This window comes from Canis lupus, chromosome 1 (genome assembly GCF_003254725.2).
Source record: "Canis lupus dingo isolate Sandy chromosome 1, ASM325472v2, whole genome shotgun sequence".
NCBI classification, from domain to species: domain Eukaryota; kingdom Metazoa; phylum Chordata; class Mammalia; order Carnivora; family Canidae; genus Canis; species Canis lupus.
The window spans coordinates 38,038,396-38,056,150 of record NC_064243.1 but is presented as its reverse complement, the minus strand read 5'-3'; the positions used below and the strand labels follow the sequence as shown (position 1 = coordinate 38,056,150).

Genomic DNA, 17,755 nt, shown 5'->3' with positions numbered 1-17,755 from the left:
TTGATTTTCTACAAAGGAGCCAACAATAGGGAAAGGATAGGCTCAATAAATGGTTCTGGGAAAACTGAATAGTCATGCAAAAGAATGACATTGAACCCTTATCTCACATCACTCACAAAAGTCGACTCAACATGGATTAAATACTTGAACATAAGATCTGAAACCATAAAACTCCTAAAAACATAGGGCAGAAGCTGGTTTTGGCAATAATTTTTTGAAGTTGACAGCAAAAAGGCAATAAAAGCAACAATAAACAAGTGAGACTACATCAAACTAAAAAGCTTCTACTCCACATAGGAAACCATCAACACAATGAAAAGGCAGAAAATATTTGCATACCACAAATCTAATAAGAGGTTAGTATCCAAAAAGCAAGCAAAGAAAATAATTCATATGACTCAATAGTATAAAACAAAAACAAAAACAAACAACCTAATTACAAATGAGCAAAGGATCCAAATAGACATTTTTCCAAAGAGGACATACAAATAGCCAACAGTTATATGAAAGGTGCTCAACTTCACTAATCATTAGAGAATGCAAATCAAAACCACATGAGATGTCACCTCACATGAGTCACAATGGTGAGGATCAAAAAAGTAAGAAGTGTTTATAATTATGTGGTAACAAAAGGAATGCTTATGTACTGTTGGTAGTAATGTAATTGGTGCAGTCACTGTGGGAAACAGTATAGGGGTTCCTCAAAAAATTAGGAATAGAAATGCCATATGATTCAGTAATCCCACTGTTTGGTATTTACCCAAAGAATACAAAAACACTAATTCGAAAAGATACATGCATCCTGTATTCATTGAAGCATTATTTATGAAACCAAGTATGGAAGCAACCTGTGTCTATTGACAGATGGGTGGATAAACAATATATATTTATACACACACACACACACACAAACACAGTGGACTATTACTTAGCCATAAGAAAGAATGAAATGAAATCTTGCTATTTGTGACAATGGATGGACCTAGAGGGTAATATGCTAAGTGAAATAAGTCAGACAAAGAAAGACAAATACCATATGATTTTACTTACATGTGGAATCTAAAAAACAAAACAAATAAACAAACAAAAAGACAAACAGACTCATAAATACAGAGAACTGATCATTGCTAAAGGAGAGGAGGATGGGAGATGGGCAAAGAGATGAAGACGAACAAGAGGTACAAACTTCTAGTTATAAAATAAATAAATCACTGGGACGAAAATTACAGCATAAAGAATATAGTCCATAATATTGTAACAATTGTGTATGATGACTGAAGGTAACTACCCTGATCATGGTGAGCATTACAAATGTACATAATTTCCAAATCACTGTGTTGTGTACCTACAACTAATATAGCATTGTATGTCAACTATACTTTAAGTAGGTAGCTCACTGGGGATTTATCTTTCTTGTTTCCTCTGGACTTATCAACCAAATTTAAGAGGATCATGGAGGTTAGAGAATTAAAGGTCAAAGAGGCCACTCTTTGGAAGTGCTGGGAAGAACTGAAATAATTGTCCTTCTCTCAGGAAGGTGAACCAAGGTGAGGTTATCACAAGCCCCAGAGTCACACTGTAGGATTTGCATCATGGCTCTGCCCCTTACTAGTTGTGTGGCCTTAACACTTCTATGCCTCAGTTCTTCATCTGTAATATGAGCAGAAAAGCAGTACTTTTACCACATAGTTGTGGGTGATACATAAAGGAATAAAGGAAAACACAAAGTGAGTTCAAACATAGAGTAAGACTTGGAAGAGTACCTGGCACCCAGGGTGCATTCAAATGCTAGCCATTTCATAATTATCTTTATTTAAAAACTATTGCTAGACCATTAAGTGTGTCCTGTGTGACTTCAGGAAATAAGTTTTTCCGTGGTTACATCTGTTTTAGTTCCTTTACCTCCATTATCTGTGCCCAATCCTACAGGGCTTTGCTGTAAGCTCTGCTTCTGAATTGCAAATTGAATTGATAAAATAATTCCTCATGATTGCTTAAGATGTTTCTCCTCCAAGGAACATTTGCATTTTTAAAGGAGACTCCAGAAGATACAAAAACTTCCTAGTTCTTGAAAACTAATTGCTGCTTTTCGGTCATTTGGGCTGAGATGCTATATTGCACAATATCAAGGGGTGCTATACTTGTCAACCAATGAAGAAAATAATTTGGTATAGTGGTTTTCAAAATTTACACACTGGAATCTCCAGGATTATGGAAGGAATAGCGAAAGAAAACTCAAAGAACTCTTTGTTCCCCTACTACCTATAGGACCTTTTATATAATTTTTATATTGGACATCTATAGACTTTAAAAGGAAATTTTGAAGCCCACAGGTTTAGGGTACAGTATTTTTTTTTTAAACGAATGGATTGATAGAATGGGAAGATATTTCTCACCAGGAGGGTATCTAAATCCCTATGACTTTGACAAAACCAGCTCGATTTTGGATAATGCATAGGATCTTTATGATTACATAGCCTGTTACTGTTCAGAACACTTCATCTTTGCCAGGTGATTTGGACCCCAGGAAGCTTGGTGAAAACCAAGTGTCTTTGTATGATTGACACAGTGAATATTGAGACAGCTGAATTCCTCAATTGCCAAAAGTCTCTTGAATTTCCTATCCACAAATATGTTTATTTAGTAAATCCAAAGGGATCTGCCTGAAACTTTTTCCCCCCTGATTATGGAAATAACAGAACAAAATTTCTTACATCTCTCCATTCTCTGCTTTTGACTTTAGGATCTTATCTCTCAGATTTTTATTTTCTGTATTCATATAATACATTCATCTTTTAAATATAGTCATTCACTATTAGAACTGAAAGAGTCCTTATAAAGGGCATCTTAAGCAAACTCCTTTCAGGGAAGAGATTTTTCTTTATCATATGTCATAGAAGCCTACACTTTAAAATGCCATAAATGGAAATATATTGTAAAATTTCTTTAAAATACAGAGCACATCCTATAGAGACTGGCATCTGAAAATTGCCTGAGCTAAGTTACATAAAATGCCTGAGGTGGTGTAAGGAAAAAGGTTGGGTCCTAGAGTGAAAATCATAGGAGACTGCAGCACTGGCAGGATTTCAGGGGTAGAAAAAATGCCTACCCTACCAGGTATTTTCTTCTTTGATCAGAGCCTTATTTCCCCTTCCTGTGAGTAGATCTAATCCCCATCTACTTTTCTCATCCAACCAATTATGTTTCCTGTCTCTGATACATGGTCTGCTTCACTGGCCTCCACTCATGATTCATTAACACAGAACACAATAAGCCCCTATTAGTCAGTAGCTGGGGATGGCTGGGAAAAAGTGGAGTATGTTGTTGTTTATGTTTTCTATGTGGAAAGAGATGGGGAACTGGCTGTGATCCCTAATCCTGGTCAATTAAACAGATTCAAAAGAGAGTATTTGGGGATAGTGAACTGGACATGAGTGTGCATGTACTATAGAAATTTTTGTCTATCCTCCCAGCCTTTGACTAAAAGTTGGTCATTTGAACCCCTGGGTAACCTCAAATACACATTTTGGTTTGGTCACAGGCCAAAATCCTCTCTCCAAGGATGTATGGGCCCCATCATGTGGAGAGATGGACCCTTTGAATTGAAAGTGACCTTAGAACATGGGTGGGGGGAGGGGCAAAAGGAGAGGGAGAAGCCGACTCCTGATGCTCAATCCCAGGACTCTGAGCTCATGACCTGAGCCAAAATCAGATGCTTAACTGATTGAGCAACCCAGGTGCCCTGGGTTCATTTTAATAAATATGTTCCATGAATTTATTAAGAAAAAAGTAATCCAAAGGGAACTATTATCTGAGACAAAAGCCAAGTATAACAAACTATGTGGACACCTGAGCTTTGATAGTTTTTGTTCTTCACTCCAAACCTCCATCCTATAGTACAGTAGCCTATATTAGTCTTGGACTTGACCTGAGGCAGGTCTCCTCCAGAATGGCACAAGATTGAGGCGATTTGATTACCCTTGGAGTGTGAACCATGTAGCCAACATAGATCAAGTTTGTGTTCATATACAAACTCAAGGCATCATGGTCAGATATAGGAGATGACAACCCCTTTTACTACCCTTCCCTGGCTTCCTTCTTTGGGCTCACTTCCCTTTCTGACCCACCTCTTAGGTACTTCAGTGCTCTCACACATCTTTTCTCTTGCTTATCATACTCAGAGAGGGCCCTCACATTTCAGTTACCCTCTGTAGCTCTTCTGGGAAAAAAAAAAAAAGGTTAGTGTCCAGAGGTTGTTAATAGGTATTCTAAGAAAGAGGGTTCTGTGGTCAAACATGTTTGGTAAAGCTACATTCTACATTTCTCTATATTTTTTACTGTTTAAAATGATTAAACCCATTGCAAATTTAGGCAGAAGAAGACAAAACAGGAATAGGAGGTAATTTCTTGATTCATATGACTGGGAAATCGAGAGGAGGACTCAGTTCCAGGGAGTCCACCAGGAACCTAAGATATACCATCAGGTCTTCTTTGTTTCTCTTCGCTGGTACTCCCTTTTTCAGATCTTTCAACTGTGCTTGTATCTGTGAATTTTGTGATATTCTTGTGTGGATGGCTTTCTACACTGCACTGCAATTATGGTGGTGGTGAGAAGAACACATTCACAGAGATTTTCAGGCTAATGTTATTCCAGCTTAGTGACCTCCTAGATGAAATAGAGAGCCTAACCAGACATATGTATGTTCAACCCCAGAACAAGCTCTCATTTGCCTGACTTGGATTATGGTCTAAGCCTGGGCCAATCATCACAGACAGCAATACCAGCATATTGTGCTTTGCCAACATGTGGTTCCAAGACCAACTCTTGTGACCAAGGAATTAGTTTATTGTGATTGGCAACACCACCAGCATTGGGTAGAAAGTATGAGAGGATACTAATCAGAGGAAAGAGGTTATTATCGACAGAAATGGGAGAAGTGCACGCAGAAACAGTGGTTGTCCCTGAAGTCTGGCACATCAAAATCACCTGGGGAGATTTAAAAAACATTGATGTCTGAGTCTCACCTTCAGTGATTCTGATTTAGTTCATCTGGGATGTGGCCTGATATTGGGTAAGAAATTTCCTTCCACATTCTAATGTATAGCTGTGGCTGAGGACTCATTGTCCAGTTGCTTTTTTAGGTCATCATTTTATATATTATGAAAGATTAATCCTAAATCTCAGTTTTGTGCTCCAAAGTCTCAATTCCAGATGAATATATTCAAGACTAACTGCAATTTGATTTCAACCTCCCTTTCCAGTCTTATCTTCCACTGCTATTTTACTCCCACTCTATGCTCCAACAAATGTGGGGTGTTTCCCAGTGTCTACCTATAAAACACCCGGAGTTTCTCATGCGTGATTATCCCATTTCTTTAGCTTAGAATGGAAGTGTGCAATACATTTTTTTGCAGTGATGGAAATGTCCAATATGGTAGCCACTAGCCACATGTGGCTATTGAACACTTGAAGTGTGGCTAGCTTGACTGGATTTCAAATTTTATTTTGGTGTGCTTAGTTTAAATTTAAATAGCCACATATGGTTAGCGGCTACTCAGGGCAGATAGAATGTTTATTCAATACGTCTCTGTCAACAATTTACAAAATCCCTTTTGTGTAACCCTCCTGTGATATCTCCAGCCGAAAGTCTTATCTTGTTCCTCTTAATGACTGAGCACTCTAAGCACCAGAAGTGGCACTTACCTATACTGCCCCACATTGTTCTGTCACTCCTGGTGTTAGAAATTTCTTGAGAGAAGGAACTAATTAGAAGGCTCGTGTTTAATGAAAAGTCAACAAGCATTTGCTGAACCAACGTGGACAAAATTGCACCAACCATAACCATTGGTACACACTTACATCCCACAGAAACACAAAGGTACCAGATACACGTGAACTGAGGTCCATGTGTTAAAGGGTCCTCAATCCTGACTGTGTGAGAGAAATTGGGTCAGTAGAAAAGGCAGGAAAGGATGACTAATCCGTAAAATGACCACAGGGTGTTAACCTATTTTATTTGGCTTGGAGGCAAAAATAATGGTGGAGGTTGACAGTACTAATGATTTTTATTAAAATAAATAAAGGGACATGGCCATTGAGAGCATACTCTAAATTAACACTTCATGAAGAATTCTGGGATCAGCCCTAGTAAAATAGTTAAAATTCATCCTGACCCATGCTTTTTTTGGACAGAACTCGCTTGTAAAATGATGAACCCTCACTCCTAAGTTTCTTGAGGATGCTACTGTTGCTGGGGAAATGTCACTGTTAAAGGATAGAAAATTTATTCCAAAGAGTATTGAAGACTGACTGAATCAGGTCTGGAACATTATTGAAATAGTAAGATAAACGCCAAGTACTTTCTGATAAAAGAAAAATTCTTTTTTAAAAAATGTAGTCCCTTCTGAATTATGGCCAAATGTCACCGAATCATTTTCAGTGAAATTTTATCTATTAACAGCGAGGAGATGGGCCCAGGCTCTGGGCTCCTCCTGGGAGCCAGGCAGCTGAGGTTCTCTCCCCTGAGATCACCGGTAATGGAAGCAGCCAAGGCTGGAGGTCATTAACATTTTGAGAACAGCGCAGACTGACACCGTGTAATGTTATGACATTTCATCTCAAGACATTTAATCTCCTTTAATCAGTGTTTATGTTGGTGATACTTCATAGTTATTTGCTTTCCCATAAAAATGGAACACTTTGGCATGTCATTAATGTAAGAGTAATTTATTTATTACCTCTTGCAATTGTTTCTAGTTCATTCTTTCTCACCGCCCCACCCCCATGCCTCCCTTCCCCTCTTTCCTTCTCCTTTGCTCCTTTTTTAAAAAAAAATTTTCTGACTTTTGCTTTCATTCATGCTATTTTGAAAGTACTTCCAGGTTTTTCTTCTGCTTTCTTCCTAGCAAGTGGGTAGTCTTGGGGTTCTCACACCTCCTTCTCAGTAAACTTTAAGAATCTGTAAGAAATTACAATCTTACCTGTCTGAAAAGTGCTGATGTTCCTCATTAGCCTTGCCTAGGAACAGCTCATTGTCCCCCGAAAGTTGCTCCAGGGATGACTTCCCCAAGAGTTTGCCTCCTCTCATTGGCTGTAGATATTGCTGTGAGCTTCTAGTCTCTGTATTCATGCGTCTGCTTCTCTGCCCTCCTTGTGAGGAGGGCACTTTATCTGACTTTAAGCCACTTAAACTTTTCTTCCCTTCTCAGGACCTCTTCATTAAATCCAAAACTGACGATTGCTGATGGTTTTATATTAGATCATGTATTCCTTAGCATAAATAAATGGTTGCACAATTCAATTCAGGAATTAGGTGTAATTTTCTTTGTTTATAAATACACAATTTGTACTATAAATTTCTTATTATGCCAAGTAGTCCAGATTTAACCTTAGTCTAAGGGAATGTTTCTCAATCTTGACACTCCTGACATTTGGGGCTGGATCATTCTTTGTTTTGGGGTATTTTTCTGTGTGCTATAGAATGTTCAGTAGCATCCCTGACCCCTGCCTACCAGATTCCAGTAGCACTTTCTAGTTGTGACAATGATATGTTTCTCCAGACATTACCAGATGTCTGCTGGGAGGTAAAATAGTGCTACATTGAGAACCACTGAGTGAGTGGAGTGTCCCTCCTTTTTGTGGGGTTATGTCTAAGTTCTAGGGCAGAGACTAAGAAGGGGTAAAGAAAGCCTTTCCTTGAAATCATTCTTCATCCACATGGACTCAGCCAAGGGGTCCCCAATCCCCTTATGACTTTAGGCCCTTGCCCATACAAAGGGCTCTCAGGGCAGTTGTCGCTGCTCTTCTGTCAGGCACAGGGGCTGTTATGCATTATTTCAGGGCGTTCTATAATGTGGCTTCAGGCCTGTCCCGGCACCATGCTGGGGGGACAAGCTGAGGAATACAGGACTCTTGTTGGCTTTAGATTCTCCCCTGAGGCTAGCAGTCCAGTTGGGTCTAATCTTGGATTCCCAACTCTCTCTTGGGAGACCTTCTTATAGGACATGTTGCTCAGGAACCCACAGTCATCTAAACCCTGCTTCTGCTGTGATTCTCCTTGTTCCCTACAGTCCTGACCATGTTACTGGAGTGTGAGGACAAGCTGGACTGGTTCTTTATCTAATTTTCCAAATATGATGTTCTATGGCCTAGAAGTTATGTACTTCATAGCTATACTTTTTAACACCAAAAAGATTTTCTCTGCTTCTCTGCTATATTATCCAATCCCTGAGGCAATGCATTCTTTTGAGTGAACAGGTGGAAAAGAGGATGCAAGAAAGTGAGAGGAAAAAATTTTGGTTGAAATTTCAGGATATATATATATATACCCATCACTTGTCTATTCTAGTGCTACATTTTTATAAGAATTTAAATATTTGGAAAACTAGATGAAGAGCCATCTTAGCCTGTAGAAAAATGATTAGGCCTGTGGGGAACCAGGAGATTCACAGGGAAGAACTTCCGAGTGGGATGTCTTGGGGGTAGGACTCCCAAGATGAAATTGGAAATCCCACATGACAGTAGTTTAGTTTAATCTGTGTTCTACGGATTTGCTTTATATTAATGATCCAAGGGTTCCTTATTAATCCTCTGCAGTTCTGGTCATCTAGTGCTCATTGGTCTTTGCAAGGCCCCCGGTCCACTCCTCACCTTTGCACTTCCCAACATGTGTTTAGCTTATATTATTCTCTTTTAAAGCATTTGTGTAAGCCATGCATTATTTCATGTAGCTTTAATTTACATACATGGTACTTGTTTCTTCTTTTTGTCACTCAACATTTTGTATTTAGGATCTGATAAGCATAAAGTAGTACCACATTTTTTGTTTTAAATTGCATTTCTCTGATGACTAATGACTTTGGACAACAACCCTGCATTTTGTTAAATATCTGGGTTTCTTTGGCTATGAATTGGCTCAAATATCCTTTACCTTTCTTTAAAATTTGAGATTCTTGTATTTTTCTTCATGTTTATATGAGTTCCTTATATGTCCTAGATAATCATTTCCTTTGGTTTTAGACATGACAAATATCATGTCTCTGTGACACCTTTATGTTAACTTTATTCACAGAAATTATTAATTTGATGTGACTAAATGCATCTATGGTGTTTTTGGAATTTTATTTAAGAAGATCCCTCTGGGGCACCTGGGTGGCTCAGTCAGCTGAGCATCTGACTCTTGGGTTTGGCTCAGGTCATAATCTCAGGGTTCTGAGATCAAGCCCCACACATTGGTGTTCCCACTCAGCAAGGAGTCTGCTTCCTGTCTGTCTCATTCTCTGCTCCTCTCCCCTGTCATGCCTCCCCTTTCATGCACACACACACTCTCTCAAATAAATAAATTAATTAAAAAAAAAAAAGAAGTTCCTCCCTAACCTTAGGTCACATTGTTTTCTGCCTTTATGATTTCTCTAGATTTATTTCTTTAATATATCTGAATTCCATCTTTGTGACAGTAGGTATGGATTTTTCTCCATCATAAGCAATTATCATCACTTAATAAACAGTCTGATTTGTGATGCATCTTTATTATGTAATAAATTCTGAGATATGAGTGAGTCTATCTCACAGCAATTATGATCTTTAGGTCAATTTGTCTCTTTTTACATTGATATACTGTTTTCAATATAACAACCTGTAGTAAGACTTAGTAGCTATTAGGCCAAGTGTTCATCTCATTTGCTTATCATGCTGATATTTTCTAGAAGTATGATTCAGAATTGCTTGTAAGAAAATCAGTTCAGATGGTCAGACCACACACCAGTATTTTAGGGGGTAAACCAAGTAGAAGTAGTAGGAGCTGGTGGGTCTATTGCATTCTAGGGCAGAGCACAAAAAGTGAATAGGAATCACCATTAGACTCTGAGAGAACTCTAATTTGGAGCTGCAGGGTTGTTCAGCACATAATTAAAGAAGCACTAGTTTGTAGAAGTTGTAGAATTGAAAACCATAATAAATGAATTTAAAGCTTAATGAAAGTGTTACATAGGGTAATAGAAGCAAATAGAAGCAAATAAATAGAAAATTAGTGAACTGTGATATTGAGCTTTAAAATCCTATAAAACACAGAAGGTTGTGACAAGTAGATGGAAAATATAAGTGACAATAAACATGGAAATGGAATATAAGGGCCAACATGTATATAATTGAAATTCTTGAAGGACAAAATTTATATAACTGTCTACATAAATCAATAATAATAATGTCCAATTCATAGGGTAAAAACAAAGGGATGAAGAGCTAAATGTTTAGGCAACAATAACTGGAAACTGGGCAAGAGTGATTGGAACTACTTACTCCCAGTAATTGTTCATTGTGCTGTTGGCCAAAGGTAAAGATACCGATTACTGGTAAACTTTGCTAAGTATTGCGTATTAAAAATTTAAGGTAATCACTAAAAAGGAATAGCTGAATATTTACATTCCAAAGCTGCTAATGGAAGAGACTAGAAAGAAAACAAAAGGGAAAAAATCAATCTAAAATAAGACATGAAAAGAGATAAAAAAAAATCACAAAGTTTGGGACAAATAGAAAGTATAAAATAAAATGATAGAAATAAATCCAAGTATACCAAGAAACAGTGAAAACTGGCATAGATCATTGAAAAGTGATAAGACAAATCAAGCTATGTTCTGTTTACAAGAGACATACTTAACACATAAGCACACAGAGAACAAAACTGACAATGCTATTAGACTGAAACATGGAATTGCCAATTTGATCTACAAAACTGGCAATTGCCTATGGTTCTAGCTAATATCATAGTATCACATAATGTAGCTCTTTAGGCAGAAAGCTCTTTATCATATGAGATAAAGAATATCATTGTATATTAATAAAGTTTGAATCTGTCATGGGAACATGATACCTCTTAAGAATATAGCAGCAGAGATTAAAAACAAATTAAGCAAAAAAATTGACAAAATTATGGGAAGATATAGAAAAATCCAGAATTGTATTGGGATTTTTTTTAAACGATTTTATTTATTTGAAAGAGAGAGCAAGCACAGAGGGAGAGAGTGAGAAGCAGCCTCTCTGCTGAGCAGAAAGCCTGATGTGGGGCTCAATCTCAGGACCCTGAGATCATGACTTGAGCCGAAGACAGATGCTTAACTAACTGAGGCACCCAGGTGCCCCTGTTGTAGGATATTTTAATACAATTCTCTCAATTCTTGAAAAATGAGTCAGCAAGTATATGGAATATTAGAATAACACAGTGAAGAAGCATCATGTAGTAGACAATGTATTTTTCTGTTGGAGAACAAACATATTTTTCAAGACCACAAAAAAAGATTTTGGAAGTCTATAGTATTTAAGACCATCAATTAAGTTTCAGTAAATATCAAGGGACTTATATCATAGAAATATAAAATTTGTTGACCACAGAGCAAGTAAACCTCAACAAATTTTGACTCAGTATTATACACACCATGTGTCCAACCACAGTGCAAGAAACAAACATTTAAAGAAGATTTTTAAAAAATCCTCTACATTTAGAAATTTAAAAGCATGTTGAATAATAATGCAGGCCAAAGGTAGGATCGGAAAGGAATTAGAGCATATTTAGAATTTAGAATACTTAAAATAATAATTTTAAGACTACTTCTCAGCCTTCTAGGATACAGATTAAGTAGTGCTTAGAGGAAAATTTACAGACTTAAAGCCACTTATGAGAAAAAAATAAAGGTCCCAAATCAAGAGTTAAGCATCCACAACAGGAGCTATAAAAGGAACAAGAAAACAAACTTAAATGAAACAGAGGCAGCACATAACAAAGAGAAGAGTATAAATCAATGAAATGGAAAACAAACAGATGTTAGAGAGAATTAATAAAAGCAAAAATTGCTTCTTGAGAAAGAAAAAAATAAAATCATCCAACCCTGACGTAACTGATGCACAAGAAAAACAAAAAGACCCAAATAAACAATATGAGAAATAAAAAAAGAGCTATCACTAGAGACAAAACAGAGATAAAAGATAATAAGTAATCTGGGAAAGTTTATGTCAAAATCTTAAAAAAAAATTTAGACAAGATAGATAAATATTAGAAAAATATAACATCAAATTTATTCAAGAAGAAATAGAAAACCTGAATGGATCTATAAGCATAAAAGAAATTGAATCAATAATTAAAAATTTTCCTACAAGGAAAATACAAAGTCAAGATAGTTTATAAGTAAAAGCTATGAAATACTCAGGGAAAATATCTGCCATCTTATGTAAGTTCTTCTGGAGCATAAAAAGAAGGGAACATACTTTCAACACATTCTATAGGCTAGACTAATAATAATACTAACTCCAAACAATGACAATGAGAGAAAGAATGATTATAGGTAAGTTCCATGAATTGAAAAGTCAATACAGGGGATTCCGGGGTGGCTCAGCGATATAGCGCCTGCCTTTGGCCCAGGGTGTGGTCCCGTAGACCCCGGATCAAGTCCCACCCACCTCGGGCGCCCGGCATGGGGCCTGCTTCTCCCTATGCCTGTGTCTCATCCTGTTTCTCTCTCTCTCTCTCTCTCTCTGTGTCTTTCATGAATGAGTGAATAAATAGATAAAGACACAAAAAGAAAAGTCAGTACAGAATCATGAATGCAATATTAACACATTAAATCCAACATTGTATTAACAGAGGTAAAATATTACTATTAATTATTATATATCCCAGGCATACAAAAGTGATTTAATATCAGATGACATATTATATTAACAAATTACTGGGGGAAATGTTCTTATCAACATTTGTAGCAAAATATTTGATAACATGCATACATCAAAAATAAATAAATCACAAAGAAAAACTCCTGAAAATGGGACTAGAAGGGACATTTCCCAACCCAACAAATGTACCTACCAATCATCTATGGTAAACATAGTATTTAATGAAATATTATAGGAATTCCTTTTAAAATCAGGAATGCGGGATGCCTGGGTGGCTCAGCAGTTAAGCATGTGCCTTTAGCTCAGGACAGGATCCTGGGCTTTTTGCAGGGGGCCTGCTTCTCTCTCTGTCTCTGTCTCTGCCTCTCTTCCTCCCTGTGTCGCTCATGAATAAATAAAATCTTTAAAAATAAATAAATAAATAAATAAATAAATAAATAAATAAATAAAATCAGGATTGCAACAATTGACCACCACCATTAATTTATCATTGTTCTTAACATTCTAGGTTGTGTATCAGAGGAAAATAAAACTATAAAATGATTGGAAAGAAACAAAACTATCACTACTTTTGTCATAGTGACCTCAACGTGATACATAAATTATTAGAAATAATGCTAGTTTAGCAATGTTCTTGGATGCAAGATTACTACCTAAAAACATCAGTAGAGTTTGAAAATTAAAAAAAAAAGATACTTAGCATTATAAAAAATAACAGAGAAATGAATCAAGCAAATGATGTGCTAGCATTTATTAAAAATAATTAGGGTACTAAAAGCATTTAAGAAGACCTGCTGTGAGGCAGCCCCAGTAGCCCAGCAGTTTAGCGCTGCCTTCAGCCCATGGTGTGATCCTGGAGACCCGGAATCGAGTCCCACGTCGGGCTCCCTGCATGGAGTCTGCTTCTCCCTCTGCCTGTGTCTCTGCCTCCCTCTCTGTGTGTCTCTCATGAATAAATAAATAAAATCTTGAAAAAAAATTGAGGGCCTAAAGAATGAATGTATGATTTCAATATTATAACATTCAAAAAATGGTAAAACAAAAAATATATCAAGGAATAGAAAGTGTGTTTAAAAATTAAGCTAATGAAAAAAATTAAGCTAATGAGTTCTATTGGTATAGAGTAAGAAAGGAGAATAGGATGATGAACAACAAAGTTAATGGTGCTAATATTTTCTTTTTCAATTGGTAGTCGTTTATGGGCATTTGTTTGCTTTTTATTTTATAACTTGCATATATCAAATACATCCATTTCACATATCAAATATTCCCAAACAAAAATGTCTAAGGCAAGTGCCCTTTATCTCTTTATCATAATGACAGAAATTTGTCAGCATGTGCTATTTTTTCCAATATTCTAAAACAGTCTTTCCCTTCTTAAAGATTTATCCTCCTTACCCCTTTCTCATTACTCCACTTGATGATAAGATCCATGTGCCAATTGTTTTCTATTTGACCTACTCCTGTCCATTTTCTGGACTTCTTGTCTCTGCACTCTGGTTTTCAGAGGCTGCAGACTACATCACCTTGACTCACTTGTTCTCATCTTTACAGCTGGATTTGGCTAATGAGAAGCTGTAGTAGGGGACTGGAGCATGGGGGAAGAGAGACTGGGGAATTCTTCCTTCTAGCTCCATATCTTATCTGTATCCCTCATGATTGTAGCTTCTTTCAGGCATCTCCCCCTTCATCTCATTGGTTTCTGTAACACTTTCAACATTAGATGTTGCTAATCTCAGGTGCATCAGTTTCCCTGGTTTCTTTCCTGAATATTTCCTAGCACATCTAAGTAGCTCTTCCATTAAAGCCACTTAATTTGTATGATCTGTAGTAAATTTTTATTTCTGTCAGAATCTTGTTATACTCCTGCTCTGTCTCAGTCAATTGCTATGTCCTCAACACTTAGAATACCAAACGCAGTAGTAACTAAAAAAGAAAAAAATAAGTTAACAAACCCAAAAGATAGACTCTTGTACCTTAGAGTTTAAAATAACTTTAATGAGTATGTAACCCAACTTTCCCTGTTATAGATGTGATAATAAGTCTTGCAGAAGCCAAGCTCACTGGGGAGGAATTCTAGTGCCTCGCCTAGAGCACTGGCTAGAGATAGATGGTTTCTTTCTTTCTTTCTCCCTTTCTTTGTTTCTTTCTCTCTTTTTAAAAGATTTTATTTACTTATTTGACAGAGAGAGCACAAGTAGGGGGAGTTTGTTTGCTTGGGTCAAGGTCCCATGCCAAATGCCTCATGGGCTGCTATAAAATGATAGTGACTAAATAATCCTTCTCAGATGCTCTTCCTTGGAGATTTTGAATGAAAAATACAAGGAATGTGCTCCAGCTGATAATAAAGACTAATGCTGTAAAATATACAAAAGTCAGGTATCAGAGACTATATGATGGCAGTGGTTATAAGAAACTGTTAGTATATAAAGGTTATGAACACTTTCAAGTTCAAAGTACAGATGTCATGACTAAGCAGAAAGTAAAAGATATACAGCAGCAGAGACAGAGGAGCTGAGTCACAGTATTGGCAAGAGATTGTCTAGAGAGTTTTAAGTTAATGTTCATAGTAAAGCGATGTTGGATTTTTAATCATTTTCTAATTCCCAAGCTTTATTCTTCTGAGTACCAGAATATACCTGTTACTGGATTAAAGATTTCCTTAGTTCTTTTGTCCATCTATATATTTTCAACAAACCCCCATTATCTGAAGTTCTAGAAAATGCAAAAGAGTGGAGGAACCAAAGCTCTGGCTCTCAGTTTGATCTTTTCACCACATCACTCACATCAAGGTATCAATCAAATTTGAATCTCATTTATGATTCCTTCCTATTCCGGCCTGGCTTAGAGAAAGTTTAAAAATCCCATTCTTTGATAATTTTCCCAATGTTTGCTGTCTAATACTTCTTTTCTTTTACATTATCTGTGTGAGTTTTGGAAAACATTTGGCAACAACCCACAGATAATCCAAAGAGTAAATTCAAATTTCCCCAAATTTACTATATGTATTTTTTTTTTTTACAGATAACCTAAAGTATAAATAAAGAAATAGAAAAATAACAAATATCTGAAGACTGGCAGTCTTAATGTCCAAAATCCCAGGAAGGACTGCTCAGAGAATAGAATCTCAGGTGGTGAGGCAGCTCACCAGGAGAGCAAGACAGAATGAAATGTAATGTGTGGAGCAGAGAGCACTCAGGGGTATATAAAGAGCAGCCTCGCACAGTCGAGCGCATTCTTTTGGATGGATTCATGAAGGGGTGATTAGTATGAGAAAAATGTAGGGATGTCATTATTCTTGATTTTCCCAAAGCCCTTGACAGAATACTTTCCTGAAGACTCTCTCACAAAAAAGGAACTCAAATTGCCTTGAAAATTGGCTGATGAGTCCAAAATAAAGAAAAATGATAAATAACAAATGCATCTAGTTCTAGGAAAGTAGCTGAAAATGACAAAAGAATTGATATCATTTTTTTCATTTTCTCACATTTTCAAAAGTTACCTGAAGGTAGTTTTTTAAAAATATGCCTTGAGTTACACTTACTGTGTATGAGGTACCCTGAGTGCAGCGACTATATATTCTGAGCCGAAATGAGGAAGGCTTTATTGGGCTTCTGGGTACAAGAGGTGGTGAGATGCCGTTTGGAGGCCAACTTATTAGAATTTCTGGCATGTTCTTTATTGTAGTACATCGGAATTTCAGGACAAACTTTAAATCAAGATAATTCTAGAAAATTCTGGACCTATTTATCAAGAAGTGAGATTTGTGATTCCTGATAACAAAGAGCTTAGAATCCAGGATAAGGGAGTTGAGGCAAGCTCATGCACACCTTAAACATGGTAAAATGGTATCAGAAACCTGGAGATAACAAAGGCTATGAACATCAGACCTGGTTTGATTCTCTTTTCCTCTCTGCTACAACCCTTTCTTCTCATAACCTGAGAGATTCTAAAATGTAAACTAGCTGATGTCATTACACTTAAAACCCTGCAAGGACCTTCCATTGCTCTTTGAAAATAATTCAGAGATCTTGTTAATCATTGTATTTTCTCCCTGCTCCATCACTCAACAGGTCTGGCACATTGTAGGAACTCATTGTCTGCTGAAAAAAAAAGGAAGGAATCCATGAATGATGAATAAATATATATGCGGTGTAAAAATACTGCTGAGCATTTAACCTGAGTTTTCTTCTTTTTTCTTCAGAGAGGTCTCAGATTTCTAACACAGCTGTAGGAATGTAGTGACAACTCCTATCAATAAAAATGATTAATGTGGCTGACAGACATTAGGAACTTTAAAGCATCAGGTTGTATTTTTAGCACCTATGTCCAATTAGTTCCCCAAACCCAAAGATGTCTTATGTTTGGACACCATTATACCCGTTGGGCCATTGTAAAGGGTATACAAATTGTGATCTACACAACTTTAGACCTGAGAACAGAATCTGAGATGTGAGAATTTTCTCAAATGTAAAAAATATGTGAGTCTTCAGTGCCTTCACTGTAGTTACTTAGCTTTATTCATCTTTCTTTCCCCACTGTGTCTGTTATTATACCTAAGTCTGAGTTGGGAATTAATCCGTATTTATTTGTTTAATGGGATTTTGAAATAATCGTAGGTATTCTTATAATTCGTGTTCTCATTTGGAAATAATTCCAGTTTACAAACTAATATTTTAACAATGCATAGTTGGTCAGCTTATTTTAAAAAGCTAGTAGAGAATTATAAAGGTGATTCTGGCATACCTTAAAATTTTTAACTTTTAAGACATGAAGCATACCTTTATTCCGCAATTTTTGAGATAGAGCTCAGGCCTATTCTTTGGCCATTTACATCCTATTTTTTGGGTCCACTGGTAAAAGTTCTGACTTATCTTTATTATATTACATTAACTGCAAGCTTAAGGCATGAGCCTAAATTTCCATATTCTTAGAAATAGAATGAGAAGTAAGATACTTCTGACAATATCGGTTCAGAATCCTTTTAGGCTTTTTATCTTCCTTCCCATGAACCTTATACAGTGGCCTTGTCCACAACTTATCTGAGAGTGAATTTTTAAATGAGTCACCTATTTTTTTCATCTTTCCAAGCCA

At 36.6% G+C, this 17,755-nt stretch overlaps 1 protein-coding gene across 18 annotated transcripts in view; it reads left to right on the top strand.

Moving 5' to 3' along the window:
- The window catches only part of LOC112644266 (DDB1- and CUL4-associated factor 13-like), a 205,509-nt gene that overhangs the window by 126,591 nt on the left and 61,163 nt on the right, over positions 1 to 17,755 (top strand). For 3 of the 18 annotated variants that reach the window (XR_007412638.1, XR_007412619.1, XR_007412612.1), the window contains one exon: positions 6,194 to 6,208. The exons of the other annotated variants lie outside the window; for them this stretch is intronic. The gene's annotated coding sequence lies outside the window, so the exon portion shown is untranslated. Of the gene's footprint in view, positions 1 to 6,193; positions 6,209 to 17,755 lie in introns of those variants that run through there. 18 annotated transcript variants of the gene reach the window in all.